At 45.7% G+C, this 26600-nt stretch overlaps 1 protein-coding gene and 1 long non-coding RNA gene across 3 annotated transcripts in view; one reads left to right on the forward strand and one right to left on the reverse strand.

Annotated features, from left to right (window-relative positions):
- LOC142765336 (uncharacterized) lies at positions 1-25275 on the forward strand. 2 transcript variants are annotated; one of them, XR_012884193.1, is made up of 3 exons: positions 1-260; positions 2111-2243; positions 23944-25275. It is a non-coding gene; the product is annotated as an uncharacterized LOC142765336 (long non-coding RNA). The 2 variants fall into 2 exon arrangements; XR_012884192.1 differs by lacking the exon at positions 23944-25275 and adding an exon at positions 2321-3166.
- Positions 1-26600, reverse strand: part of LOC119168086 (putative 4-coumarate--CoA ligase 2) — a 76098-nt gene that overhangs the window by 16586 nt on the left and 32912 nt on the right. The window lies entirely within an intron of this gene.

Genomic DNA, 26600 nt, shown 5'->3' on the forward strand with positions numbered 1-26600 from the left:
CCTTCGCCTTCTGATCGACGTATTTGAGCTGTGTTGCTATGTGTCCAAAGTGTTGTGCTTGTGTTTTGTGCCGCAGCGTTACTGTGTTCTCGTCGCTGGACATGAAATGTGTGGTTTGACAACAATGCAACACGCCGCATTGCAAGTACAATGGTGTGACAATGTCCATGGGACTCAAGCGAGCACGCGACCATGCCGCTGTGTACAACGAAGCAGCTTGTGGGCGCGCAGCGTTCGCAGCACTATCAGGAACACAAATGGTAGGTAATGCTTATGTTTCCTCTGTTCGCGTATTCATATCGTCACTTGAGTAGCAGTAGGAGGCGTCTTGCACTTTGCGTTGCGTGAAAAGAGCAATGAAAGCAAAAAAACAGAGTGAGTGCGCTCACACGATTGGTGGTGCGTGTTTTCAAACTACAATGAATATCTCAAAAGCTTTGCGCAGCCAGCCAATTCAAGCGAGTGCACTTTGAAAAGAGCAAGTTTGTGCGACATATTTTCTTTTGCTACGATAAAGCATAAATGATACAGTGCTTCAGGGAGTATACACTTAAGCGAAAGCAAACAACGGCTGTTATTCAGCTGCCATGTGATGTAGTGTGCATCGAGGGCAAACTTATTTTCTTCTTGTGCCCAGAAAATGAGCTACTAAGAAGACTTTACGATAAGAATTTTGCATTGTTTTGCATCATTTTGTTCTTTACGACGCAGTCCACATGGACTGCGTCGTAGAGAACAAAATTACATTGCATATCAAGGTACAGAACCATCGCAGGAGTGTATTGATTTAGTTTGAAAGATAAGTTATGTTGAAGAGACACAATCATGACCATATGACGTCACAGACATGTGGGTAATGACACTGTGTTTTTGAGGAAGCACGTGCATTTTATGGTATAGTCACTTCATTAGTCGCATATCAGTACTGGAACTTGCCACGATTACATGTAAATATTTAGAGCATTTACAAGATGTGTCTATTATGCATGGCTAATTTGATTGCATTGATAGCAGTCAGTTGAATCTGTTCACCTTGTCATTTAGTAAACTTGATCCTTCGTTTTGATTATTTTGTTTTAAATTTTGTTTCTTGTGTGATTCTTAAAGAGAACAGAACATAAAAGTGAGCCCCGTAACTGTCTGCATCAGAGTGCGACACCTTAACAGTAGCTCACGAGGAATGGGGGTAAGGAGAGATTAAAAGAAGAGGATTAAAAGGTATGTAGATAGAGAGAGCAAGGAGTGAGCCAGGCGCAGCGACAGCGAACGACAGAAAACGACGTAAGCAAGGAGAAGATAGGAAAGATAGACACGATCACAGGAGTCCGAGGACAGGGCACCACTCAGCGAGAGCTCTTGTGGGCGGCAGGAGATGGCATAGGGGAGCAAGTCGGCCAGAGGTGCGCTGTCGTCGGAGATCGCGGGGGCACAACCGGTCGGCACGGAATCTAGAGAGCGAGTCCGCCCCTTTACATTCTGTTGTCATTGTGCTTGTGATCAATACAGAGTATTCTGACTATTGACACAATTGCTGGCAAGGTAGGAACTGCTGGTATTGTGTCTGGCTCTTCTTTTGTTATTGTTACAAGTGTGCTGTTTATTTTTACCATGAAGCAATAACAAGTCACCCAATCAGAGACCTAATCAGTATTGCTGGGGTTGTTCAATAAGCTAGTGCTCCACCTATTTCATTGAAAAGAGGTGTGAGTGTTGCTGTTTAACATCCAAAAACCATCATATGTTCATGAGTGACGCTGTAGTAGGAGGTACAGATATTTTGACCACCTGAAGCCCAATAATGTGCACATAAATTTAAAAACAAGGGCCTCAAGCATTTTTTCTTAATCGAGAATGGGTTTAATGACAACATGAATCTCGCTCATATTTGCATGCGTTTACACTACAATGCTAACTACACTGAGATCAAAAACTGTCGGTGTAGTAGCGCACAGGACAAGAGTTCACTTTTGGTGTTTCGAATTTCTTCACCATCATGTATTCTTCACCCTCTATACATTAAGTGAAAACTTTACAAGGAACTACGTAAATGCATCTCGATTTGGTACTTGTTTCATGTGTTAGAAAGTCTGCGATGGTACTTCGGGCCCAGGTCGGCTTGAACATCGCTCCTACATCGGAAGAAGTTGCACTTGGCCGAGATGCCGATCTCGGCCCAATATTGCGGCCGACGTTAGCCAATACGGGTCCAAGATCGGTCCAACGCCGGTGTGCTGCCTGGGCAAGTATGAGTCGATTCTAAGCCATTCATATTTTTAGTATACAAAAAACCTAATGAACTTTTTGTATCCTTTTCAGGAAGAAATTAATGGGAAAGTAGCAGGAGTTGCTCACCTACCTGTTTGTGTGAAAGACAGTGTATGGTAGAAACACTCCCCTGTGTCTCACTCTACGCCAACTCGAACATTTCAATCATCTTACAACCTTTGGGATAATACTCTCACTGTGGTTTGTTATACACACAGAGTGTTACGCATGGTACAGCATGAAAGCTGTTCAATAGCGTGCCCATTTGAAAATTTCACATTGTTATAAACGACAGTAGGTGGAACCGGCTTTATACAGCAAATTTATTCTCAAGATGGACAGTTGGGTGAGTTGATGAGTAATAAGAGTTAAAGAAAGAGCGCAAATGATGGCCATATCACTGTGAAATGAGAACGATACGCATAGGACACTGCGCTATTAGAAAGGGAAGTGAGGTGCCAACCACAAATAGATACACACACATAGTACAAACAATTACAAGATAAAAGTATCATACAGTCGCAGAATGAGTACAAACGTGTTTAAAATAACCATACATGCGGTATACTTCAGCTTATAGTACTGTTTGCCCTGTCCTTTTGTTCTTTTCATTTCTATTTTAGGGGCGAAGCTCCTTATAGCGGCACCCGTTTGTCCCTCGTAGCCGTAGTCGTAGTCATAGAGTGAAACCAGTTTTACTTTTTGACCTCCAAGGTGGTGCCGGTAGGAGATTTTTCCTGTGCGTTTTTGAACAATAAAAAATTCGTAGCGTGCGCGTTAACTAAAAGCCGAATTCTCCTGTTTCTCATTCCCCATTAGCAGCCATTGGCATGTACATTGAACACTATCTGACAAGAAAGGGTTGCTACGTTATACTCGCCGGGGGTAACCTCCTTGGTTTTAAAAAGGTTTAGCGAGCGGTGGGCCGCAGTGCCATGAATACAGTGAACTAGTACATACCAAGAAGTCGAGGTGGTTAAAGGTGGGAAGTAGACACGGAGCGCAAGCCTCAAGAAAGTGTGCCGCTGCCACCTTTCGCTTAGCCCATGGAATGTCCACTTAACGGCGGTGCTTCCATATCAGGGATATATGATGAAAATATGCGAGAAGGTGGTACTTGGAGCGTTGAATAGATGGACGAACGGTCACACAGACGGACACATGGACGGACGGAAGCAAGAAAGAATGAACGGACGCATGCTTCACCCCACTCTCCAACATTTACTCCGTGGATATGCTGCCATTTTTTTTATGTTGGCTTGCTATCGCACTTTTTTTTTAAACTATGACAAGTGCTGACTGCTTTACACTGTGTATACATTTGCGGTCAAATTAGTTTCAACTTCAAGGCATACCAAGCTCTAGGACACCGTACGCTAACCACCATCTGCTATAAATAGGAAGTTTAAAATTTTAGGCCTATTATTGTTTAATTTCAAGTTCTATGGAGCCCAGGTACCTAGATTAATTTTCATGTGGTAATTACGCATAAGCCATGAAGTAAGAAATTAAAGATGAACTTCATAGGTTGCAGATGACACTAGTTAGCATAGAAATATTGTAAACGTTTCTGTACTAATTATATACAAGTAAAGCATTGGTGTATTACAGCTGCGTAGCAACGCCGACAAGTTCCCAAGCATAGGTTATACCAGAAATTTACACCATTTCCCAGATATGTGGGAATAAACATGGGAAGCCATATATAAATGCAGTGTTGTTATTTTGTTGGCATTACTGAGCATGGTTGACACTCACGACGTACTAGAATTGAACACTAAGAGACACACTTAAGCACAAGTAGGACGGACAAAAGCGCAAACAACTGTTTATTCGACAAAAACATGACAAACATATATATGGCGAAAGGAAAAGAAAGATAAAAGAGCGTAAACCTGCGCACTGCCCACCACAAGAAACCAAACATCTGCGCGACATCAAATCTGGCCTTGTCAACTATCTAAAATATTCACGTAAAAACGCATGTTCATTGCTTGACAAATGAATAGATGGCGCACTAGCACACCTGTCTTCGCCGAGCCTGCGCATCAAGAAAGCTTCAATGATTTCTCCTTCCTATGTGTCTTTGGATCTTGTTAAAATAATGGCGTTTTTGAAATTTGGCTCACAATGACACTTCATGCAATGGGTAGATAAGTTACCGGGATGACTATATGTGCTTGCAGTTGTAATCATGGTCGCGTAAACGTCAATCAAGGCACCTACCATACAGTTCGCCCAAAGTACCATTTTCTGCATGGCAAAGAAGCACCATATACAACATTTTTTTCACGTGGTACTAACTTGTTGTCATGCTTAACAGAACATGTGTGGTTGTTCTTGTGGTTGTGGCGGTTTACTTGGTGAAAAAGTGCAATTAATTTGTGAGGTGCCGTGAAGGTCGTGGGTATGCCATGCCTACTCGCAATTTTTGGAGTCCGTGCGAATTGCCGTTGACGTAGGGCATGACAATAGACCTCTTTTTTGGCTTCTCTTTTAATCCTACATTCGTTTTATACGTCTTTCCGACGGTTTTGAAGAACCTCTCAGCCATGGCAGTGATCAAGGCATCAGGGTAATCGCTGTCCCTGTGTCTATCTACTTGCTTCATCAAACTTCGCGCTATCATTTGGGCACACGACTTTTGGCAGTTCTTTAACGTGCACGCATACATGACACTTCAGCGTGTCTTTTAGTGTTCAATTCTAGCGCGTCGTGAGTGTGAACCATCTACAACCAACTAGCCCCTATAGTGGCCCTATGACTGAACACCTTTAGAATTCCGGTAAGCGAATGTACAATGCACTTAACAGGTCTCATTTGGACTTTCATGCAAAAACCTAAACTTATGATCATGTCACACAAGTTCTTATGCCATAGGTCAAGCTAATGCAATAAAAACAACATGCCTACCTGGATGGTTGAGTATTTCATAAAAGTAATGCTAGCCTTGTTGTAATATGTTGCTAACTTTCATGTGTAGACTGACACCAAGTTTCTTGTACATCCCATTTCTTTTGATTGTGCTTATATTGACACGTGTTTATGAAAAATAACGATGATAGGAATGTTTTGTAGATTCCAGCTAGTGGGTCAGGTGGTTTTTCGGGACGACAACGAAGCAGGCATCTTGCTGTACAGATGCTTCCGTAAATAATCAAAAGGCAGGTGTAGGCATTGCCTCTGATTTGCTTGACTGGTCCTTTTCAGTGAGACTGCCTGATTTTACTCCAGTTTTTGAAGCGGAGCTCTTGGCGATTATTTTAGCTCTTCGAAAACTTCCATCAAATCAAAACAATGCAGTAATAATGACGGATTCTCTTTCAGTTTGTGCAGCTCTGACAGCTTCAGAGAACTCTCGAATTCTAAGCACATTCAAAACATTAGTACCGCCGCAGTTGAGACTCCTGAGATTACTATGGGTTCCGGGTCACTGTGGATTAAGATTAAATGAATTGGCCGATTCCTTAGCACGAGCCGCACTGGATGGGCCAGTTTTGTCCATACTGCCAGATGTAGAATATATCACGGCTATAAGATATCGAAAATCGGCAATCTCCACTGATACGATAGAAAAAGTAATTACATGGACAGACTATAACCACCTCATCTTTCCATGGCAACCCCACTGGAGTCAGTCCAGAAAGATCGAAGTCTTAATCACTAAATTTCGATGTCGTGTCCCCCCCCTAAGCCTATATCTACACAGAGCTGGTCAGACAACATCACCCCTCTGCGCATTCTGTGGAGAAATGGAATCACTAGATCATTATTTTTTGTATTGTCGCCGCTACGAGATACTTAGAAAAAGTTTGCTAGTTATGCCATTTCGGAAAATAGGCCTTACATTGACGGCGGAAACGGCGCTAAGCTTTGGCGCCTCAGCTTTGGGACATTGCCACAGGGATGCTTTCAATGCCGTTTGCGATTATATTCAGGCAACCAAGCGTATACCTTTGTGATCTTCAATCAAAAACAAAAAAAATTATTTATTACTCCCAAGGGCAGAGTGAAGTAAACGCAGCTAAGTGGTAAACAAAGCACTTCAGATCTCAAAATTGCTCAACTTGATTTTTTTTTCGTTTGCTCTTTTTATGTTGTTTTTATTTTTACATTAGTCTTATTATAATACCAATTCATTAAACATAGTTAAAATGATTACAGAAAAACTGCACTACACTTTCTTGGCCAATCCCCCTGAGTGGGTATGAGCCAACCTCCCAGGGAAACAAAACAAAACAAAAGCTGTACAGCTGATCCTGAATACGCTCTTTTCGCTGCCGTAAGCTGCTGTCATCTTTTGTTCGCGTTGCACTGCGACACTGGTGGAGGAGCTGGGCCGTGACGCTGCCCGATGCTTCACAGTCTTAGTGGGAGCCGTTTATCCAGCCCGGACGTGCCTACTGCAACCCCTGTTTATCGATTCAGTCGTCGGCTACGAGGTATTCCTCCAGACTGCAACCCCTCGCAGAAAACCTCTACCAGACATCTAGAAATGACTAACACCAGCCCCCAGCCTGTACTTCTCGGCACCAGTGCTCCCGCTCCATCCCAGGTAACGTTTTTTTCAATCGCTGGAGCCTAAACGCTTTGGTGGTGGCGCACACGAAGATGTAGAAGACTGGTTAGACCACTATGACCGTGTTGCGAAGATCAACCACTGGTCTGCTCAGGAAAAGCTCGGCCGGGCCTACTTCTATCTCGATGACAGCGCTCGTACTTGGTACGAGAACAGAGAAGGCAACCTGTCCACATGGACCGACTTTCACCAGAAGATGGTTGAAACTTTTGCCAATGTCGACAGACGTGACCGTGCCCACCAACTACTAGAGCTAAGGGTTCAAAAACCCAATGAAACGGTCGCCATGTTCGCCGAAGACATGACACGTTTATTTCGGAGGGCTGACCCACAGATGACTGAAGATAGGAAGTTGCGCTACCTCATGCGCGGCGTGAAAGAGCAGCTGTTCGCCAGACTTCTGCGCAACCCGCCAAGCACTGTAGAGAACTCCATCAAAGAAGCGTCGGCTATCGAGCGGGCCCTTCACCAACGCTGCCGACAATATGACCGCTTGTGCAGCAGCCCCCAAACTCAGGCCGCCGCTGTGACGTTTGACAGTCATAGCTCCTTACGTGACATGATTAGAGAGATTGTTCGTGAAGAATTGCAAAGGCTGCGGACTCCGGTAGTGGACACACCTATGGCATCCGTCGCTCAAGTCGTCCGTGACAAAATCCGCCAAGCATTCTCGACATCTGATCCTGCCCCCGAACAACGTCCCATGACGTACGCCGCCGCCCTTCGAAGCTCCCCACCCGCTCCGCCTTCATACCACCCGCCATCTGATTGTGAGGATGGCTCTGATTGTTCCCGTTTTTAAAAAAGGTGACCGGTCCAGCTTTCAAAATTACCGTCCGATATCTTTAACGTCTCAATGCTGCAAGATCATTTAACATATTATTTCCAAACAGATTTTTGAATTTCTAGACGAAAATGCCGTACTAACAAATTTTCAACATGGTTTTAGAAAAGGTTATTCCACGGCAACCCAATTGGTGACAATAATTCATTCGTTCGCAGCGTGTCTTGACAATAACGGCCATGATGATGATATACGGTGTTTTTTGGCGCAAGGGCCATTTGTTGGCCAAAGAGCGCCATTTCATTTTACTGAAAATATGGACAATGATTGTGATAAGCGGCTGTATAAGGGCCATAAAATTCCTCGCGATAAGGCGGGTAAGAACATACAAGTAATAAAATGATGACGATGCCGTGAAAGATATGTGTGATGTGAATGATGACAAAAGTTGGTGATAATAAGACAATGGTGGATATGTATGGCATTAGCACAAGTGCCTCACTCGTTCATACCCTTGCGTCCAAGGGCCGTGAGGCAAGTGCTTTCCTGTGTAGCCACCGCAGCAAAAACCTCTCTATAGAGGTCGTGCTACGGTATGCCCGGGTATATGATGTGAAAATTATGAATTTCCTTTAAAAACGCTAATAATGATTTGTGACTAAAAAGCGGTTCCCTACCGACGAACATTGCAGGGTGTAAAGGTATATGTTGTCGGTAGGATAGTGGGAGGTGTTGTCTTCTTAGAGTGTCTAAATGTTTACATTGAATTAAAACGTGAAGAACTGTTTATGTCTCACCACATTTATCACACAATGGTGGATCACCACCGGATAAAAGATGTGTGTGTGTCGTGTATGTGTGTCCTATCCTGAGTCTTGTTAGTGTTACCTCTGTTAGACGTGATTTTGATACTGGTGGCCAATGGCCAAGGTGTGGCTTGATAACGTGTAGTTTGTTTTGTGTGTGTGTCTCCCACTTGCTCTGCCAGTAGTCCCTGAGGTTTCGTTTGAGAGACGGCTTAAGATCAAGGGCCGGGATTGATATAGATGCAATGGCGGTGCTCTCAAGGACGGATGCAGCGAGCTGATCCGCCCTCACGTTGCCTTGGATCTCACGGTGCCCTGGCACCCAGCACACTACAACATGTTGTTTGTGTGTGTAGAGTGTGCACAAAATGGAGTAAAGTGAGACAAGGACTGGGTTTTTTTGTTTTTAGGACTGTGCAGAGCCGTTACCACACTGAGGGAGCCTGTATAAATTACTGCTTTTTGTATTTGTAATTGTTTGATGTGTTTAGCTGCCACCAGTATCGCGTAAGCTTCCGCTGTGAAGATATTTGTGCGTGGATGTAGAGGGCCAGCATCCGAAAAGGATGGGCCGACAGCAGCGTAGGACACAGAGGAGTTAGTCTTGGAGGCATCTGTGAAGAACTCAGGACGTGTGCATTTGTGTTGAAGTTCCAGAAAGTATGTTCGGATATGGGCAATAGGTGCATGTTTTGTAACCTCCAGGAAAGACACATCGCAGTCTATAGTCTGCCACTGCCACGGTAGCGGGTATGCTACAGGAGCCATTAAAATGTGTTCGAGTGACACTCCGGTATCCTCAGCTAGACCCTTCAGGCGAACTGAGAAGGGCTGCCTCATTGAAGGCCTGTTTTGAAAAAGAATGGAGCTCGCCAAGCCATTAATAGTAAAGTATGAGGGGTGCCTCTTGTCTGCTTTCACCTTAAAGAAATATACAAAGGGCATGTAGGTTCTTTGCAGATGAAGCGACCACTCATTTGTCTCAACGTAAAGGCTTTCTACGGGGCTGGTGCGAAAAGCACCCGTAGAAAGGCAGATGCCCAAATGGTGCACGGGGTCCAGCATTTTCAAGGCACTTTGAGTGGCAGACTTATAGACAACGGCCCCATAATCTAAGCGGGTACGAATAAGGCTTCTATAGAGGTTCATGAGGCATTGCCTATCACTACCCCACGTAGTACGTGACAACACTTTTATAACATTCATGGCTTTTAAACATTTTGTTTTTAAATACTTTATGTGTGGTACGAAGGTCAACTTGTTGTCCAAGATTAGGCCTAGGAATTTATGCTCCGCATTCACAGACAGACGTTGGCCGTTCAGTTCAATGTCGGGTTCTGAGTGCATGCCTCTCTTTCGGGAGAACAAGACACACGTGCTTTTTCCTGGGTTCAGCCGGAATCCGTTTTCCTCTGCCCATTTGGAGACCTTGTTTAAACCTAACTGAACCTGTCGCTCACACATTGCTAGGTTGCATGACTTAAAGCCAAGCTGGACGTCATCGACATATGTGGAATAGAACATGTTGCGGGGGATGGACAGGTGCAAGGAATTAATTTTAATAATAAAAAGTGTACAACTAAGTACACCACCTTGCGGTACTCCCGTTTCTTGCACAAATATTTGGGAGAGAGTACTGCCCACACGGACGCGGAATTTCCGATTGGACAAGTAACTCTCGATTATGGAAAGCATTCTACCGCGAACACCCAGGTAAGACAAGTCTCTTAATATCCCAAAACGCCATGTTGTGTCGTAAGCCTTCTCGATATCGAGAAACACTGAGAGGAAGTATTGTTTGTGGACAAAAGTGTCTCGGATCTGTGCCTCGATACGCACCAGATGGTCGGTGGTGGATCTACCCTCCCGAAACCCACACTGAAATTGGTCGAGCAAATTCTGTGTTTCAAGGAAATGTAAAAGTCGGCGGTTTATCATTTTTTCAAAAAGTTTACAAACGCAGCTGGTTAGTGCAATGGGCCTATAACTTGAAACTGAGGAAGGGTCCTTGCCCTGTTTCAAAATAGGGATAACAATAGCCTCTTTCCAGGAAGCAGGGATGGTGCCTGAAAGCCAGATAGCATTGTATGGAGAGAGTAAAGTTTTTCGCGTTTCGAGCGGCAAGTTTTTCAACATTTCATATGTGACACGGTCGTTGCCTGGAGCGGAATTATTGCAAGAGTTTAGTAATGTTTGTAGCTCAGCTAAGTTGAAAGGTTGATTGTATTCCTCGTAATTTGTGCACTTGGATTCTAGTTTCTGCTTTTCTGTCTTTGCTTTGTTTCTTTGGAAAGCTTCAGTGTAGTGTGACGAGCTAGACACCTGCTCGTAGTGTGCACCGAGGAAGTTCGCTTGATCTTCCAGCCTATCACCCTGTGTGTTTACGAGTGGGAGTGAGTGTACTTGTCTTCCTGCTACCCTACGAACTATGTTCCAGACTTTAGCCTCTTGTGTATATGAATTTATCCCTGATAAAAACTTGTGCCAGCTTTCTTTTCTGGCCTGCCGACGCGTTCTCCTGCCTCGAGATTTTATTTTCCTAAAGCTCTCAAGGTTTTCCGCTGTCGGCGAGTTCCGCAGCAACCTCCATGCCCTGTTCTGTTCTTTTCGCGCATTCTGGCACTCAGTGTTCCACCACAGAACGTGTCGTTTGCCGGGCAGTCCAGATGTTTGTGGAATGCACTTGGTTGCTGCGTCAGTAAGAAAAGCCGTGAGGTACTGCACAACTTCATCTATGCCTAACCCGCATATGTCAGTCCAATTTAGGTGAGTAAGCTTTTGAAATCGTTCCCAGTTAGCTTTGTTTACCAGCCATTTGGGAACATGTGGAGGACATTCATTTATTATTGGTGTACTCAAAACTAAAGGGAAATGGTCACTTCCGTATGGATTATTTATGACTTTCCACTGAAGTAATGGTACAAGTGAAGGAGATGCGATACTGAGGTCTATGGAAGAGTAAGTTTTGTTGGCAAGGTTATAGTATGTTGCCTCTTTCCTATTCAACAGACAAGCACCCGATGAAATGAGGAATTGTTCAATGAGACGACCTCGGGCATCACAGCGAGAGTCACCCCACAGACCATTATGTGCGTTCAGGTCCCCAAGGACCAGATAAGGTTCAGGTAGTTCGTCGATTAAAGACTAGAATTGAAGTTTTTCGAGACGGTGGTGCGGTGGTATGTACAAAATGCAAACAGTGACAAGTTTGTTTAGAATAACTGCTCGGACAGCCACCGCCTCGAGGGAAGTTTGAAGGGGTAATTGTGTGCATGCTATACCTTGACTTACTATAACCGCTACACCACCGGATGGTAGCATGGCATTATCTCTATCCTTTCGGAAGATTATGTAGTTACGTAAAAAGTTTGTGTTAGTTCGTTTTAAGTGTGTCTCCTGTACACACAGCACTCTTGGATTGTGTTCATGGAGGAGTTCTTGTAAGTCATCGAGGTTTCGAAGAAGGCCTTGGATGTTGCACTGTAATATTTCTGTCTGCATATTTAAACAAGAGAGATACTGCTGTGTGTACAGAGAGTATCCTGTGTTGGAGTGAGCTCGTTAATTCAGGTGGCAGGATGGTCGTCCGGCCCCGTTATTGGTTTTTTATTTTTCTTAACGCGCTCCAAGGAGGCGCGCCGCTCTTTTGGTACCAAGGGTACCGTTGTATCCAATGCCTCCCCAGAGGCACTGGTTGCCCGCACATGCGAGCTGGTGGTTCGGATTTTAGGCCTCGCCTGGTGAGGGGAGGCCTTGAGACCAGAGGACCCTGGAGTCTCCACGGCCAAATTGATGCTATATTTTTAGATTTCAAAAAAGCTTTCGACAAGGTACCACACGACAAACTAATAGCAAAACTTAAAAACATTCACATTCCGGATATTTTTGTTTCCTGGATTGCAGCCTACCTATCCAACCGCCAACAGCTTGTAAAAATTAACGAAGAAGAATCTCGGGGTCTTCCTGTCACCTCTGGGGTTCCACAAGGTAGTGTTTTGGGACCATTGTTTTTTTTTTGTTGTATATTAACGATTTAGTAACTGTTGTTGACCCTACTGTTCAAATTCGATTGTTCGCTGACGACTGTGTTTTGTTTCGGGAAGTCACATGTACTAATGATCAGAACGAACTCGAGAAAAACATTGAAAACGTGCGGGAATGGTGTGTAGAATGGGGAATGGAATTAAATTTGGAAAAAAGTGTATATCTCTGTGTAACGAGAAAGAAAAACCCTAGTGAACACGTGTATAAATTAGGATCGTCTTCTCTCACACAGGTTGACAGTTATAAGTACCTCGGCGTTACGCTAACAAACAACTTATCATGGAACATGCACATAGATAATATTTGCTCGTCTGCTTTTCGGAAATTATGCTTCCTAAGATATAAGCTCAGAAATTCCCCTCTAAACGTAAAGCTTCTTAGTTATTTCACTTTCGTTAGGCCGAAGCTGGAGTATGCGAGTATCGTGTGGGACCCCCATACTAAACAAAACGTTAAAAAACTTGAAAGGATTCAGCGGAAGGCCATTCGGTTTGTTTATTCTAGGTTTTTGCGAACGGACTCCCCCACAGACCTAATGCTAGCTAATAATATTCCTTCCCTTCAGGATCGTAGAAAGAAGTCCCGCCTTGATTTTCTGTCTCTTTTATATAATCGCAAACTTTCCCTTGATCCAACCCCTTTTCTTTCTCCATTAAACACAAGACCGACAAGACATCACCAACCAAATGCACTAACTCCGTACTTCGCGAGAACGGACACGTTCAAATTTTCATTTTTTCCACGCACTATTTCAGACTGGAACCAGACAATCGAATCTAGTACTTGCGATACTGAGTAACTGTGCACTGTTTTGTTTTTGTTTTGCGTGTATTGTATTTCTCTTTGTATTACGCCATGCCCTCCTGCTTGGACCGAAGTGTGGTCTGCAGTATGTAATAAATAAAAATAAACAAATAAATAAATCTGCAACTGTTCCTTGGTCACCACCACAAGAGGAGACATCGTGGCGCCCATCCATCCAGCCCCCATACGACCAGTCGTCTTCTGGATTGCCATGGCCTTCGTCGCGTGAGGAGTCATCACGGCAACCACAGCTTCGCCGAACAAACACCTGGCGCACTGCCAACAGGCGTCCACTCTGTTTCAACTGCGGAGGTGTAGGCCACATAGCCCGCTATTGCTGGCACCGCGCCGATCCGTCTCGCCCTCTCAGGCCACGGTTTGACATTCGACATGCCAACGAGTACGTATCCCGCCATGGAGATGTCGGTTCTCAAGGACCTCTGGTACCTCGACACCCATTCGACGGCCGCCGTACCAATGATGACGAGGCTACAACTGATTACGAGCCGGTCTTCCGACATCGACCACGCTCTCCTTCTCCTGCCCAGTCACATTCGTTGCAGCGCCGCACTTTTGCCGACACCAGAGGAGCGAGGTCACCCAGCCCACACCGGGGAAACTGAAGGCGGCGACCTCAGGGGGTAAGGTTGCAGGCTGTCACGACGAAGAAAAAAAGCCCCCATTACTCCCACCTCAGGACGCTGTAAAGCCGACAAGACGTAATAACGACGAAACCGTGATCCCGGGCCTTACCGTTCTTGTGGATGGACAGCAAGTCAAAGCTTTAGTCGACACCGGGGCTGACTTCTCTATTATCAGTGATGTCCTTGCCGTACGCCTCAAGAAAGTAAAGACAGCGTGGACGGGACCTCACTTAAGGACGGGAGGCGGCCAATTACTGATGCCTGTCGGAATGTTTACAGCAAGGCTCGACATCGGTGGCTCTACTTTCGTGGTGACGTTCGTCGTTCTCGCTTCATGCTGTAAAGACCTGATTATCGGAATGGATTTCTTGAGAGAACATGGCGCCGTGATCAACATCCCTGACAGTGCCATTACATTTCGCAACAACAGCCCTACTTTAGCCGATTGTTCAGAGCTGAGACATACGTCTTGTTCAGGGCCTTTGCGTCTGATGGATGACGATGTGGTCGTCCCGCCACGATTGTGTACGCTTGTTTCGGTGGCAGGGAATGAGCCGTTTGACGGCGACGGCATTGCTGACCAAATGAGCTCACTGATATTTAGCCACGCTATTTCATTGCTCGAGGTCTTGTCACTGTCACTGCTGGACGCACAAACTTGCTGCTCACTAACTTCAGCACTGAGCGCCGACATCTCCCGAAGGGTACAGCCGTCGCTTACTTTGACTCTACTGCAGAAATCCAAGGCAGTTTATCCGCCCTAGACGAAGCACCTCAAGAAGAATCACTACCTAATCTTGACGTTGGTACTACGTTGTCAAGGGACGAACGAACTAGACTTCTTGAGCTGCTAGCTGAATTCCAGGACTGCTTTTCATCGACATCACGGGTCGGTCGAACGCCGCTGACAAAGCATCGAATAATTACCCACGACGCAGCAAGGCCTATACACCAGAATCCTTATTGTGTGGCTCCAAAGGAACGGGAAGTGATACAGCAACAAGTCACTAAAATGCTTGAAGATGATGTGATTCAGCCATCACAGAGCCCGTGGGCATCGCCTGTAGTATTAGTTAAGAAAAAGGACGGTACCCTGCGTTTTCGCGTGGATTACAGGAAGCTGAATCAAGTGACTAAGAAAGATGTGTATCCGCTTCCACGTATTGATGACTCCCTCGATAGGCTTCGGAACGCTCGCTACTTTTCTTCAATGGACCTCAGAAGTGGATATTGGCAGATCGAGGTAGACCCAAGAGATCGGGAAAAAACCGCTTTTGTGACGCCGGATGGTTTATATGAATTTAAAGTTCTACCCTTCGGTCTGTGCTCAGCGCCCGCTACTTTTCAAAGGCTCATGGACACTACTTTCAGGGTTAAAATGGAAGACCTGTTTAGTTTATCTAGACGACGTCATAGTGTTTTCCCCAACTTTTGAAGAGCATCTCAAGAGGCTAAAAGTTGTTTTACGAGACATACGCTCCGCAGGCCTCACAATGGAACCAGAGAAATGCCACTTTTGTTTTGAAGAACTGCTGTTTCTTTGTCATGTCGTCAGCTGTACCGGCATTCGGCCTGATCCCGAAAAACTTGCGGCTGTGGCACAGTTCCCAGTACCGTCCGATAAGAAAGCTGTCAGGCGCTTTCTGGGCCTATGCGCCTACTATCGCTGGTTCATCGCCGACTTTGCACGGATTGCTTCGCCGTTAACTTGCCTCACTAGAGACGACACCACCTTTGAGTGGAATCACGAACAGCAAGCAGCATTTAATAACCTCCGCCAACGTCTTCAAACACCCCCAGTGCTTGCTCACTTCGACGAACAAGCGCCAACAATGCTTCACACTGACGCAAGCAATGTAGGCCCCGGAGCTGTGCTTGTGCAGTGGCAAGAAGACACGGAACGAGTGATCGCCTACGCAAGCAGGACGCTAACACGCGCTGAGGCCAATTATTCAACAACTGAGAAAGAATGCCTCGCCGTGGTCTGGGCAGTTATGAAATTTCGCCCGTACTTGTATGGCCGCCCTTTCAAAGTTATAAGTGACCATCATTCCCTCTGTTGGTTGACTAATTTAAGAGATCCAACCGGCTGATTAGCACGCTGGAGTCTGAAGTTACAAGAGTTTGATATGACGGTCATACACAAGTCTGGGAAGCGCCATACGGACGCCGACTGCCTGTCTCGATCACCAGTACAGTCAGCTTCTCTTTCTGACGACGACGATATGGCCTTCCTTGTTGTTCTCGACGCGTCCACGATTGCCCAACAACAACGAAGTGACCCTGAATTACTTGATTTGAATTATTACGTGGACGGACGTTCTTCGAGGGCGCCTAGAGTCTTTGCAAGGATATTATCGTCGTTTTGCTTACGCAATGGCGTCCTCTACAAGAGAAACTTTTCTTCCATCGGAGCTCCCTATTTGCTCGTTATTCCTGCACCTCTTCAAACTGAAGTGCTCCAAGCATGTCACAATGAGCCGACGTCTGGCCATTCAGGCTACACTCGCACATTGACAAGAGTACAGCAGGGATACTACTGGCCATGACTCACAACAGCCGTCAAGCACCACGTTCACACTTGCATCGATTGCCAGCGCCGCAAGTCACCTCCAAAGAGACCCGCCGGTCAGCTGCAACCAGTACAGGTTCCACGTACACCGTTTGAACAGATAGGAATAGATATTTTGGGACCCCTTCCTACTTCTACTGCAGAGAATCGCTGGGTTATAGTCGCAACAGACTACCTAACCAGGTATGCCGAAACAAAAGCTATTCAAAAGAGCACCGCAGTGGAAGTGGCGAGATTTTTCATAGAAAATATTGTGCTACGCCACGGTGCTCCGACTATCGTGATCACGAACCGCGGAACAGCATTTACGGCAGCTATTTTAGACCACGTCCTGATGCTTAGTGGAACGACTCACCGTAAGACTACTGCGTACCACCCGCAAACAAATGGACTAACGGAGCGCCTCAACAAGACGATTGAAGACATGCTGTCGATGTACGTGGACGTCCAACATAAGAATTGGGACGAGATTTTACCCTATATCACGTTCGCATACAATACGGCTAGACAAGAGACGACTCGCATGACTCCATTCAGCTTGGTTTACGGACGGGAGGTACGGACTAGGCTGGATGCGATGTTGCCACATGAATGGGACGCTACCGACACAGGCGCTGACGTGTTCACTGAACGCGCGGAAGAAGCCAGACAGCTCGCCTGCTTACGGATCCACCAGCGACAAGACTACGATGCAGGCCGCTACAATGCTCGCCATAGAACTGTAACGTACAAAATCGGTGACAGAGTGTGGGTTTGGACACCCGTACGAAAACGTGGACTGTCTGAGAAGCTGCTAAGGCGATATTTCGGGCCATACCGAGTATCGCGCCAGCTAAGTGACGTCACCTACGAGGTTGTCTCCGACAGTCCCCAATGCCCGAGGCGTCGCCAGCACCAGCATGAACTTGCTCATGTAGTGCGTATGAAGCCGTACGTGAGTGACTGACTGCACGTTAAAAAGATACTGTGCGTCTGCATCAGCATTGGGGCGATGCTCTTATAAAGAGGGGCAAGTGACACGTGTTTATGAAAAATAACGATGATAGGAATGTTTTGTAGATTCCAGCTAGTGGGTCAGGTGGTTTTTCGGAACGACAACAAAGCAGGCATCTTGCTGTACAGCTGATCCTGAATACGCTCTTTTCGCTGCCGTAAGCTGCTGTCATCTTTTGTTCGCGTTGCACTGCGACAATATATTTTGGATTGGGAATTGTGAAGTGCGCATGTTAGTGTGTGTTATGACGAGTTTTTTTTTCTATAGTTTCATCGCACTATACTGCCGTGAATAATCTAAGGTGCTTGCACCATGCTGCGTATGTTCCCCGTATTTGTATTAAGTATAGGTACTGTATGCAAATATGTATATATAGACATGGTTACACTGGCATGACAATCGATGCTGTTATGGTTCCTATAAAATAATTTAAACAATTTATCTTTATTCATTTAGGGTATGCAATAGGAATTGCTGAAATACTGCTGGCTAAATGTTAGTGCTTGTGCTTTTATTACCAAGAATGTTGAGCAGAAGTTTTACTCTTCAGAATTGTTGCGGAAAATAAATAGTTAACAGTAAAACAAGCAAAAAGTTGTGCCTCTGTTCATGCATACGTTAGTGGGTGCTTCATCAATCGTAGCATAATTGAAGTGGCGTGTTGTATAAATAAAGTTTAACACACTATGCAGGTGATGACACGTTGCTACATTGAGTAAGAATTTCTAGTCTTGTGTCTATTTGTCACACTCCTCGAGATTTTTGTGTTACGTCTACGAAATTCTGAATGACAAAGAAGCCAACGTGTCTTCCTCTGTGCGTACGGTATACCAGCAATTGAAAACAATTTTTACTAAAGAACAGCTTTCTAGTAGAGGAAGACTGTAACTCTGCACTTGTATTTAATTCGTGGTGCATCTTCTGCGCAACAGGAGTGCCGAGTACACATGGTCGTTCATAAGGGCGAAGTCTTGTGAATTCACTTCATTATTTAGTGGGAGAACAGCCCATTGCTAATTTGTGGTGGTTGTGCTTGATGTTGTGGCATGCCTTAGAAAGTTTCTTTAACCCTTTCCTGAAGTATTTAACAAAAAAGATTGATTGGTCAGATTGTGGTGAGTCAATAAGGGCTAAATCAACTAAATATTGAGTTTGGGTTAGAGAACCACTGTGTGGCACGCTAAAATACAAGTTTCGAATAAGTGGTGATTTTGGGTACAGACTATGATTCTGCTGCTCAGAAGGGAGGTGCTGCTTGCCCTGCGTTTGGCTCGCAGGGCAAGCAGTGAAGGCATTTAAAGCAGTAAACGCAGTAAAAAAGCAGTAACCAGTAAAGGCATTTAGTGTAGGTGCGTTAGTATCCTTGTATCTCCTAAGGGGAGGGGGTGCGAAGTTCACTCTGTATATTTACTTTATAGCGAGGGTAAGTGCTGCGACAAACCTTCACCCCTCCCCTCTCCAGCTCTATAGGAATCTTGTGCACGCCTAAGGGCATCTACGTGTGTAAGTTTTATTTTTATTTTTATATGCTATGGAAAACGGCGGCGGTGGTGAATGCGCCAGTAGCAGATGAGAACGGTGGAGGATGGCACGCTCACGCTGGCCACTTAAAGTCAGTCGCGGCAGATTCTTGAAATGATAAAGATATAATGCTCAGTGATTTGTCCTCATTTCTCAGGATTCTGTGCGGCAGCAGGCTCAAACATCTATCAACAAAGGAAACACAGGCGGTCTCGAACAGCTGCCAAGGGACGCTTGCAGGTGGAGGCAGAAATACCGAAAACAGCTCCACAGCATACGCCCACGGAATGCACACATGTCCGGCCATAGAGATACGATTTGTCACGCAGGTATTAACGAATTTTAGGCGAGTGAAGCACTGTCATTGTATGGAGAAGCGCTCAAGTGGGCACACATTTACCCTTTTTCTAGCGGCGCGACACAACGAACCGAATAGTTCGAAGCCGAAGGTGGTTACCGTGGCCTGCATAACACTTTTAAGTTTATGTAGTGGCCATTGTACAAGCGCTGACACATACCGCTGCTACGAGAACAAAAGCTTGACGTGTCTCCGACGTGTTGTAGCCGCTTTGTATATACAAAGCCCCGTGCTAAACCGGGCAAGGAAATGGTTGCGCTGTGGTGTAATTGGTATCGTGTTGGATAAAAGTTCGTGTGGTCCCGAGTTCGACTCCTGTGTCGTGTGTACTTGTAGGCAAATGGAATGTTTATTTGTGAACGCGTGAATTTTCTTCTAATACGTGTCTGAGATTAACAATAAAAGTATAAAAATAAATAAATAAAATAGAAATATAAACAAAGAAACTAAATAAAAATAAAATAAAAGTGCGATAAAGTATCCGATACATTATTTCGTGCCTGAAATGCTTTTTTTTCGCCACGCATAAAACGGTTGGTAGGTATGTGGAGTTTAACGTCCCAAAACCACCACATGATTTTGAGAGCAGCCGTAGTGAAGGGCTCCGGAAGTTTCGACCACCTCGGGTTCTTCAACGTGCACCCAAATCTAAGCACACAGGCCTACAACGTTTCGGCCTACATCGGAAATGCAGTCGCCGCAGCCAGGATTCAATCCTGTGACTGGCCGGTCAGCAGCCGAGTACGTTATTCACTAGACCACCGTGGTGGGGCGCGTATAAAAGGTTATATTAAGGCTCACAACAGAAGCAGGAAAACGTATACGCTGCGCTCCAATCAAGCGCCCGAATTGAGTTAAATAAAAACACCAACGTTACCTCCTAAATTCCTTATTTTAACACCATTTACTTCGTAAACGAACCTTGTTAAACCTTCTGCCAAAAATCGGCCATGTATCTAAAGAACGGAGCTTTTTTTTGGCAAAAACAATTATCGAAGCTTCATTACTGAATTCTTAATCAAACATGAGCAATGTCAATGAATGAGTTTAATAAAGCAGGCTGACTACTAGAAAGATTAGAAGTGGACGGCTCTCGCTTCAGCATGGTGTTCAAATGAGGGAAACTAAACTCCGCACAAACTTTAGAGAAACACCAAAAGGTACCTCGCAGTGCTGGTGTCCAAACAAGAAAAAGGAAACTCACCAGAGACCCTACGTAAACACTGCAGACAAGGGTAGTTGTGAAAACCTCATTTTTAAGGGCATTTCAACTATTATCTTTGAGATGCACGCTGGAAACGATCACTCGAAAACAAACTCCCTGGAAGGCTAAAACATGTTTGCAGAGTACTAGCACATCAACAACGGTAAATTAAGAGCATTCTGTCGAAGCATGCTGAAGTGTTCGCTCGTGGCGAAGGTGATTTAGGTCTGTACAAAGTCGAGGTGCTCGAAGACATCCGCCTCTAGGTGGATGTCCTCTAGGTGGATGTCTCGACGCCCTCCCCCAACACGCAGCAGGACTATTCGCCGGACTCGCCCGTGCTGCCGTCCATTCCGGCAAGCACTCGCTGTCCTCTCCCCACGAATGTCTCCTGCGGTGGCGCCGCCCATCTACCTGCCAGCACCCCACCTTAAGCAGGCATCACCAGACCTGGTGGTGGCGCCACCCGTTTCAGCGGTGGTGCCAGCGACGTCATCCGCACCGCCGCACCCCCTGGCAGGTATGCTCATCCCCACATCGACAGCTGAACCAGCAAGACCATAAACATGAACGTCGGGCAGCCACCCCCAGTGCACCACGAGCTGCCAACCCACGTGAATGACACTCTGCTACCCCCCGAGGCAGCCTAAGGGTGCGGTTACCAGCCACCGGCAGCGATGCTTCACAACTACAGCATCCCATCTCCACCTCCGCCGCGGCCATCAACGGACTATCGGCCGCCCACTCACACGCCGGCTTCTCCGCCCCCCACTGGCCAGCCGCCAGCACCTTACTACCACCACAAACCTGATCAGCCACCACCACCTCATCGCGACCCCATCGCCAAAGGTGCCCGCCCGAGAGCTTGAGGGACTATTTCCTCTCGCAGTGAAGCCACCCAGCAGTGCCCCTTTTCCAGACAAATGGGACTTGGTCCAACAAGGAGGGGACGGATGTGAGCGCCCGCACGCACGGTAGCATAGCGGCCTAACTAATTACTAGCGCCACCTGTGCCGCCATTTTTGCAGCTCAACTAGTGATGGTAGTGTTTTGAAGGGTAGAAATGCACCTAATTTCTGCAGCCGGTCGGGAGCATGGTGCAAAAGCGAGACCCGGAAATCGTCAATCTCACTCCCGCCTTCGGCGCGGATGCCACGTTTTCAGAATGTTCGAATAAAGCACGTTCTTCTCGTTTTACCATGCCTCGGTCTTCATTCCTAGCCCACCCAGCCTTAACACTAGTTATACAAGGTACGCATTTCCGAGAAGTGACTCACTATCTTCTTACAACAATGCATTTTTGTTGTTGACGCGCTTTTTTAATCCAAAAGAAAAAAAACGTTTTATAGTTCACAAGCGCATCACAGAACAATGTTTCACTTGGGCTGCAAGCCCAGGTGACGCGCCTGAGCTGCAGGTACTTCCTCTTTTCACGGGAAGATGCTCGCTCCTTGTGAAGTGTCTTTGTGCAAAGACGCAAATGAGTGTGCAGAAAAAACTTGGCCACTTGATTGGTCAATGTTGGACAATGTTGCGCGCAGCCCACAATGCAAACTAAAATATACCTAGCTGGAAGGAATTAGGGAATGATGCACCCGCACTGCTCCGGTGACCTCACTCAAACCGGATAATTCCGGAGCAAATACATTCGTTTTCCACAGTTTTCCTCGGGTGATCGCCAGACGAAAGAAACCGGAGGAAAACGTTGCCAATCCCCTGATTATGCTACCGTGGTTCCTCCAGAAATGCTCCAGCCCATCGCTTTTTCTTCGGTAGATGCCCGCCGATCGCTCCATGGCATCGCTCGCTGGCATTCATTGGCTATTCAAGGAGTGACGTAGGCAGCCTCGCCGCCGGGAGGCCGTTACCCACAAACCAACACGGCACAGTTCGAGCCGGTGCAGTGAGGCTTGCGCGAAGCGTTCGGCCGCGTTGGAGAAAAGGAAAATGTTCTGAACACCTTCGGGATATCACAAGCGACAAGCAGCAATGAAGGTTATTCACGAAAAAAGAATGTTGTGGGAACAGTAATCATGTGATGGTTCCTGGTATTGAACCACACAGTGTGAACTCGCAAGTGCTGGGGGACCCGGCGGTTGCTGCTGCGGCGAAAAAAAAAATAGTGAGTGAGCTCTCCTTACCTGTGCTATTGTTGTCAGGTACTGCTAAGATTGGATAATGTTTGGTTCATAAATGAAAACTTGTGATCTATATTTGGCTAATTTCACAAGACATCAGTGAAAAATCAGCGGAATCTCAATAATGCGTTGTTTGGAATACGTGTTTTTTTTTCTTAATCTAACTTCGGCAAAGCAACACGGAGAGGTAAGCGAGTTGGTACTAATTCATTTTGGCATAAGTTTAGCACAGAAAAAGTGAACACCACACGCGCTTGTGGTTATTCAATTTTTGGTACTCGTCCTGTTTTGCACAGCATTAACGCCATAATACTTTTAGTAAATTGAATAAATTGGGATGACTGCAAGTTGGGCGTGCTGGTAAAGGTTCATGGTGAAACAAGCGCTAAATTTACACACACTAGGAGAGGACATAGACAAGCGTGTGTCTATGTCCTCTATGAGTGTGTGTATATTTAGCGCTTGTTTCATCATGAAATTGAATCAAGTCGCTGTAATACTTAGATCACTGATTAGATATGCAACAATAGTACATATCATAGCTTTAGTTGAGTCTCTGAAATGTTATTAATTGTTATAGGTAAACCTAACTGGTTAAAAGATATCTTTGGTCTTGTCGGTACGCATAAACGGAAACATTTGTCCACTTTCAATATCAAAAAATGCCAGGTTGAGGTCTACCGCTGCGCAAAAATACTTTGATAGAATATGTTAGCTGAATTAATAAATCTTGAATAACCAAAATCAGCGTTAATTTTTTATGAATGTAGAAAATTGAGGTAGGACGTTGTAAATGGTACTGACTTTTAGAACGCATACACACTCTCATACTTGTGAAAAAAGTTATTCTGGTTGGATAAACGGTATCTGAGATATTAATTTACAAGTAAACCAGGCTCTTTGCGGGACGTGGTGCTTTCAGGAAAAGAAAGAGAGGAGCGAAACAACGTGGGGATACTAGAGACGAGGAATGCAAAAAAAAAGAAGAGGAATTGCTTGGCAGAACGAGTTGTGCAGGGCTCGATATTTCTGTGAAGGGGTGGGGGGGGGGGGGGGCTAGTAACGTTAAATCATATGCTGGCCCGGCTCAACATTCTAAGAGGGAGGAGACACTGCAGTTGAAGAAAGCGAGAAAGGAAAAAGCACCCTATCGAAAAACTAACCGTATTTTTTGTGTTGATAATGGGAAAGGTTGCTATCCTTGCTACTGTTTTTTTTCTCTCTTTTCAGTCGTGCTGCCGTGGCTGTGGCTGCAGATTTTGTTACTTTTTGGCAGAAGACAGGAGGGCGAACATTGTTCAGACGTAAGTTTGACCTGGGAAATGCAACAACACTCGCTTGTGAACAGAAGAAAAGAACATTTCTTCAAGCATGGGACGTTCGTCGTCCCGCATGCGCGTGCATCACCTTCTTTGGCCTCCGAACGTGCGCACGGATCTTTCAGTCGAGTAAACTGGTCAGCCTTGCCTTATTTCTGTGAAAATGTGGTTGGCTTAGGTGGCATATAGCTTGTGCCTTTCGTTGCTTTTTTTTACGTTCTGGTTCTTATTTTGTGCTTTAAGCTGTTCGTCTTGAACAAATACATGCTCATATAATAATTACTTTGAAAAATGTTCACATGACAAGTACCAAAACAGAGCGGGCAGTGCAAATTAAAACAAAAGAAAACTATGCTAACTTATCTCGAAAATTATTTTACAAAGGAAATGAAGCTAGGTTTTCCTTAAACATAGGCCGCAACCATGCATACTGTAAAGGCCCACTTTGCTAGATGTATGACGATGAGCACGCACTAAAATGCTACTGTAATAATCAGAAATATTTGATAAAATCAGAAAATTATCGGGAGGGGAATCGCTGATGCCGTCTACAAGAGTACCGAAATCTTATTATTTTAGTCAAAAATTGCTTTTGAATGTTTTTGCAAAGGTAGAGCTATCGATCTAGAAATATATAGAAAAACGTGCCCAGTATTGAACTTTGTTCGCGTCAGGGAGCTGTTTTTTATCATGTTGCGGCTGTTTCACACCGGATTATATCGGACGCTCTTCTTGATGTTGAACGCTCATCCTGTCTTTGTGTGGGCGTGTTTGAGTGCGCATGTGTGCGCAAGTGTGGAAAGTTTTAAAAGTTGCTTCTTTTCATGGACTCACTGACAGTATAGTGTCCGCGGCTCAGTTTTCGTGCCTCTCGCATGATTTGCCGTTCTCATGTATAATTATTTCTTTTCTAAATTATGCAAAAAGCCATCAGCCCAACCCTTGCGTAATCAGTGAATCTAATGGATGGTCCTTCGGGGATGTTGAATAGTTGTTATCGGTGACCACGCATTCTTCGTTTGTCGTGCATTGTTTTGTAAGCATTGTGGGGCTCATGTTGTAGCACTGCGCTTTAAACTAGCGTGCTGTCGATTTCATCTGATCTGTCTTATTATGTTTTGTTTTTGGTGGCTTTTTGCACGGTTGTTTATTCGTGTCTCCTTTCCCTAAATCCTGGATGATCATCCAGAATTGGCTTGTTATTTTCAAGAAAACAAAGAATAAAAACCCGTGTTTCCTTGAATTTCATCTGTTATAGCTCTGTCGAAAAAATACACAGTGCCTGTACAGTGCTTGCATGAGAATATAGGTATGTGATGCAGGTTTACGGTTGAATAAATTGTTGCTCGAGGAGAAAGCCTCAGAGCTGAGAAATAACGAAGCCGTTCAAATTAAGAAAAGTAGGAACATTTAGCATGATTAAAAGAAGGAAAAGAGATTAAGTTGCAATGTACATACACCGAGTCTAAGCTGACAAACTAAAACATGTCCTGTAAGTTGTCCAGCTATAATGCTTATGAAAATCAACATTCACCGGTGGCGTTGATGGTGGCGGTGGCTTGGTGGGTTGAGGTGGCGGGCGATGGTGATGCCTTAGCAGCTGGAGTCACACGCTGACCAGCACGGCGACGCTTGGCGGAAGACGAGGTAGCCCTTGCCTTAGCAAAAACTGTGGCCGCTTGCCGATGCTGGCTGGTTTCAAGGAGATGATCACCGCGCGGAAGGTTCCACCGTCCACGGGTGGTTCGGGATTGCAGTCGAAGCCCGGACACCTGGAACAGGACTTGAACATTCACGGCCGGATCTCTGGAAGGCCGCGTACCTCCGAGTACACCGTGGGCAGCTGGAGCGTCCTGGCCTTACCTGATTTCACGTGGTCGGGTCGGGAACCCGACACCACAGTCATGCGACACCCAGGATCTGGAATCCAGCCAGCTTGATCTCGTTCTGCCCCCCCCCCCCCCCCCGACTCGTCTTCCTCTTCTTCCCTCTCATCCATTGGCAGCACAACCTTTCGCGCAAACATCCTCTTCCTTTTGGCGGGCCGCAGGTTCATGCGTGACGTTTCGCGCCAACGTCCTCATCGTCTTTCCGCCGCTCAATCGAGAAGCAGCACTGCCGTCGCCTTTAAGCACGTTGTACATAACACCATGGTGCCACCACACTTCACATACACCACCACGTCACTATACTACACCACAAGGGACTTGTTTGATCTAAGCAATGCGTGAAGAGATCAGCATACAATGAATAAAGAGCAGAGCAAACACTTAAAAAATGTTCTGGTCCACCTCACTGAAAGTCTCTCCGGATGAAGTAAGTACATTTGTAAAATACCCCAGAGGTACCCCACAAGATCTCCGAGTAGCCGGAGTAGAAAACCCGCAAAAATTCTCCGGAGGGGCCACGTAATCAGTCCGGCCAGCCGGAAGAAAATACCAGTAAAAAGTACTCCGGCGGCACCATGCAATTGCTCCGGTCGGCCGGAGTGAAAATCTTTTAAAAATAATCCGGGTGCACCACGCAATTCCTCCGGTGAGCTGAAGCAACACTTTTGCTCCGGGTGCC

This window comes from Rhipicephalus microplus, chromosome 6 (genome assembly GCF_043290135.1).
Source record: "Rhipicephalus microplus isolate Deutch F79 chromosome 6, USDA_Rmic, whole genome shotgun sequence".
Classification (NCBI taxonomy): domain Eukaryota; kingdom Metazoa; phylum Arthropoda; class Arachnida; order Ixodida; family Ixodidae; genus Rhipicephalus; species Rhipicephalus microplus.